Here is a 5,606-nt window from a genome sequence, read left to right on the forward strand (position 1 = left end):
GTCATCTTTCGGCCGTTGGGGGAGAGAGCAGGCCGGCCCAGCGTCATCAGGGGCTGGCCTGAAGATACCCACTTCTTTTTTTGCTGCTGCGGTTTCGTCTGGGTTGCTGCTGCCCAACAGGTTTGGGATGCTTGGGGGTACATTTGGTGTGGGGCAAGGGGGCGGCGTACAGTGCCAGGGTCTTTGGGGGAAGTAGGGGGATTGTCTGTGCCGTGTATGCGTGGCATCCCTGGCAGGACAGGGTGACATAGCACAGACACATCACAAAGATCCAATGAACAGTATAGTATTATTTTCTCATTCACCCCAGCCTCTGCCCAGCACTGAAGAACCTTTTCCTCTGTATGATGCACAAATATCTCAATTATGATTCTGAGTCTTGCTAGCAAAATATACATAAGCAGTGAACTTAGTTAATGAATGGGCTACAGTTAATAATCTTCTGCAAGTACCTCAAGTCAAGATACCTATTTTATTATCAATATTTTTAAATAAAACAGGCATGACATCATGTCTATGCCTTTCATAACTGGACATCTACAAACCATTCATAAATAAATAGCTGACAAGTTGTTGTTTTGAGAATTTCCCTGAAATCAAAGGACCACAAGTACGGCTCAATAAACCTGAGTTCAGATGTTTACAACCTGTCAGAAACACACTCCAGAATCAGGATAAAATGAAAGACACCACCAAACAGTGGGAAGGTAAAGACATTGTGATGGCTAGTGCTCTTCTCTGTCATAATGATCCTTGCCTGGAGCTATAGCAGATTCCCTCACATTTTCCTTCGTGACCTCATTAGTTTTCTAGTTTGCCTTTTCTCACAGATTGTCCAATAATCATTTCCCCTACTGGAACATCACACCTTTGATTCCCTTTCATTGCTGGGATACTGGAAGACTGGAAATAAAGCTTGCAAGGTTGGACAAATTACTACAATTCAGAGGATGCTAGCTGTCATTGCCACCCCTGGGTTCCTTTCCCAATCTGTCCCTTCTCTTCTGCCCTTTTCCTACCACGGTAGTAGGAGCGTTCCCTCATTGGAAGCCATGCGCTCAGGGTCAGGGTCACATTAGGGTCATAGTTCTTTGGCGAGTTTTCCTAAAGTAGTATTTGGCAGTGGATAGTTCATTTGCGTAGCTTATTCAAGAACAGCTACATGGTAGATAAACTCCTACTTGCCGAAATTGCTATCAGGTGCAATCAGCTCTCTCACTGGGTACATGTCTATATCATATACGTTTTTATCTGTATGTTTCTTAAACGTTCCTTTCAGCAATAATATTTTGTTGTTTGTAATTGACATATAGCGTGCTTTCTGCACCGCCATTTGGGACGTCCTCCGGACGTCCCATTTTAAAAAAGGGGCGTCCTTATAACGCCCCTGGGCCTAGTACGGACTCCGTCCGTACAAGATGCGCCAGCCCTTCTACATGGCCGGCTCCATCTTTGCGTATCGGACGCGGAGCGTCCGTACGCTCGTCGCCGCTTGTGACATAGCGAGCGCGCCCTGGCCTGCGCTACGTCGCAAACCGACGGAAAAAGAAGCTCCATTTTGGAGCTTCTTTTTCGGTCCGCACGGGAGTCGGGCCGTGTGGAAGGCTCCGGCTCCCCGCACTACTGGCGGCGGCGCAGACCGCCGCAAAGCGGTGGTCTGTACCCCGCCATATTTGTCTTCCATATCACAGCATTCAACATCCAATGTGGATATTAAAAATGTATATAAATTCCAAAAAGCAAGCTTTGATTTTATCCCCTTTTATAAGGACACCATTCTCACCATGCCATTGTATTTAAGGGACTCAAGCATCCATGGATTTTGTATCTATGGGTATCCTGGAACCAAACCCATGATACCAAGCCCCATTGTTACTGTACAGTGGACCCTTGTATACGCTGGGGTTTGGTTTCCAAGATCCCCCGTGTATAAAAAATCCGTGTATGCTCAAGGTCCCATTAATATATGACATAGCAAAATGGTTGTCCCTAAATAAAAAATGAAAATCAAGGTAAATATTATTTTTTGGGAAAATTTTCAAACCGTGTATGCTTGAATCCGTGTATAAAAATCCGTGTATAAGAAGGGCCGACTGTACTAGGATGAAAATTGGCTTATGGAAGACTGATTTTACAGCCCCTCTCGCCATTTCCGGGGGATCCGTTCCAGATCCCCCCACCCTGCAAAACAGAAATCCGCCCTATTGGCTTGAATGGCAGCAGTGCACTCGCACACACTCCATTTAAGTCCTTTTGTTGCCCCTCACGAGTAAGGAGAACGCTGATTCAAAGTCCTCACAAACGAGGGACACTGTGTATTATAAGACCAAGTCCTCTAAAAGTCTATGAAAACAAGAAAGTTTGAGTTACCTCCCCAGAGATCCTTGGACCAACAAGATCCTTATGACATCACAATAGGACCTAAGCCAAATACATCCTTCTCTTGCTATTCCGCCCAGCAATGGCATCAGAAGCAAAAGTACTAGAGCTATTCCAAATAAGCATCAGTAAGTCACTCTATTGCCAGAATTTCTAGCATGCTAAAAAATCGCTCACTTCAAACCTGAGTCCCTTTAAAAATCCTTCTCCTATACTGGAGTCCTTTAGATTCTCTCGCTAATACCCCAAGAGTACTTTTGACTGCAAACTAAGAACAACGAATGGCAAACATAACACTCACCCTTCTTTTTCTTCTTTTTCTCTGACATCCCCTTGGCTAAAAAAGAAAAATAAAGTAATCACGTATGAAAATTTACTTCACAAAATCCAACAAGAATAAACAGAACTACCAGGTGCCAGGGAAGAAATCGGGAACTATGTTTTAGTGTCAGGGAGAAAATGCTGCAGCAATGGTTAAGTATAGAGCAGGTTTATTTGATTACTGAGCTGGACTTCTCACATCATTATAGTTCGTGGGTATGACCAAGCATTAAAAATAACTCTATACCTTGTTCTTTTTGTGTGTTTCTCAGTCACAGGTTTCACTCCTTTTTCGAATGTATGTAGCACCATGAGAGTTTTCAAGTGCATCTGACATCTACTTTCAAAGCATTCATCGAGGGGGGCAGGTGTTTGCTAAGACGTTTGCAAGTGAGGAGTTTAGGAACAACAATTGACACATGCATTAAGAAATTAGAACAAAAGGAGGATTTTTCTGAAGGCTATAACATGAACAGACAAAAACAAAGAGTTTGATTGAAGGCAGGAGACCTGAAGATATCTGTGGGCATGAGACGGTGATGTGATGGAGTGATGTGTTTACATCTATCTTCAGGATAGACAGGGCACAAGCTGAGCTTTAAAAAGAAAGTGAGGTACTTGTGTTAAACATCTTGGAACCAAATTATTTGTATCTGCATCAGTTAAAACAAGATCACTTAACCACCTCACTGACCTTCCCTCCCCTGCAGTGCCCAGCTGGAGTTGTGTATGATATGAATTGAACATGGTCCTGTGAGACATGATGAGGTGTCAAAAGGCGTGTTCTGCTCCAACATGAATATAATCCTAAGACATGCCCCCAAATTCTCTGAATGCATGAGAATACTGACAGGCACTTGGAGTTCTTCTTCATTATCACATATGCACTGTACTCTACAGAAACAGAAATCAACTCTGAAAAAACCTAAAATATTGCATATATATGCATATTTTAGGGAGTCAAAGAATGCCTCCTAGTTCCATCCTCCTTAATCACAATAAGGATTAATTAGCCACGTTAATGAAGGAACACTTTAGCTTTCTCAGCATCAACAGGGAGTAAGCAGAATGAGCTGGGCCAAGGTATGGACATCATCGATTTTGCCTATAAATAAAAAGGTAGAAGTTTACATAACCCCTTTGAGAGAAAGCAGATAACTCAGGGCCCAAACCGACAAGCCAAAATAAGCTGCTTCAGGCATTTTGGAGGTATGCTGTTTAAATGGCACATGTATCTTAAAGAGTCCAGAGCTTCACCAAAGCTGCACCCAGTCTTAGGAATGCCCTCCCTGTGTTTGGGGAGGGATTCACCATTAGTACAGTGGAATAAAGATATTAATAGGTTTATTGGGGGGGGGGAAGAAACCGCGGTCCTGATTTAAAACTATGCATGATGTGAGGCATGGGGGTATGGGACTTCCGAATTTAAAAATATACTACTACGCCTGCTGTCAAGGTTGTAGATTGGTTCAATTGGGAGGATAGACATGCCTTAAATTTGGAACTGGCCGGGACATTATTTGGGACCATGCTTATCTTTTTTATGGTAAGGTTAAAGCTAACACTGTTTTTTACATCTTTTGTCAGGAATGCCCTCATGAAGTTTGTCTTTAAGTCAAACCGTTAAATATTCGGAACTACCCATGGGGTTTCGATAATGAGGCTTTCCATAGAAATAGGAAATATGCCCAGGCCGCATGGATTTATCTATAGAGATATTTTAGTGGTTGATAAGAGGACTAAGGGCTGTCTATAAGTCCACAGGAGATTTAGAAAAAGAAGGTTGGTGCTGATGGTTTCTGTACCGTCAAATTAAGAAAGTTTATTTGGATCTTTAAACTACTAACTAGACCGATAGCACTTGAATTTGACACACAAATCTTTGCGGAAAAATGTCAGGAAAAATTTCTAAATTTATAACTTTTGTTGAGATTAGAATGACACGAGGAATCGGTGAAACTGTCAATGGTAAAATGGGCACAATATTTAGGTGAATCTTTGCCTTTCAGCCCAATGGGAGAAAACCTGGTGTAGCGACTAAATACCAGTGTTATGCAGTTAAGGAAATTATTACAAAATGCAAAACAGGTTGCATCTTACTCCCTGAAACTTTCCAAAATTTATAAAAATCCAGAACCCAAATTGTTGGAAATGTGGAAAGAAACGTGGCTCCTTTTATACATATGTGGTGGCATTGTGAATGTGCCAAGAAATATGGATACAGATACATACTAAATGCAGTTGATAACGAATTGTAAATTTAAGTTTGAACCAAAAATGTTTTTTTATTGAATAGATTTGGATTGTAAACTAGTAACTAGCATGGGAAACTGTTATATATATGATTTGTTTCAGCTCCAGCAATGGTCACGCTTTCATACTGGAAAGGGGCCACTCAGCCCACATGGAAGGATTGATTGGGAAACTCTTAAGACTTTATGGAAATGGACAAACTTACTGTCAGTTAAAAACCTCGACTGGGAGAAGTCTAAAAATGTATGGAACCCTTTAGTGTCATTTATTAAACTGAAGATATAACCTCCAACTGTTTTGGTAATTCGTTAGTTTTTTGAAGTTTATTATAATTTAAAAATAGTTTGGTGCGAGGTTTAAGAACTAAGCACGAAATATATACATAAGGAAAAAGCGAGTTAATTTGACGATTTGATTTCTCCTTTCCTATTCGTTTATAAAGAAAGGAGGAGAACTTAACCGGCAAGGTGAGAAAGTAATTTCTGGTTATATGAAAGTATTAATGACAATATCGGCTCAAAAAGGTCTTAATGATCTATTAGGAAGTTTTCTTTTTGTTTTGTTTGATCTCGTGTGGATATGTTATGTTTGAGAAGTGTTAATGTATTGTTAATATGGTTAATGTGTATAGTTTTCTTGATGGATATGACCAA

Source organism: Sceloporus undulatus, chromosome 2, assembly GCF_019175285.1.
Source record: "Sceloporus undulatus isolate JIND9_A2432 ecotype Alabama chromosome 2, SceUnd_v1.1, whole genome shotgun sequence".
Taxonomy (NCBI): domain Eukaryota; kingdom Metazoa; phylum Chordata; class Lepidosauria; order Squamata; family Phrynosomatidae; genus Sceloporus; species Sceloporus undulatus.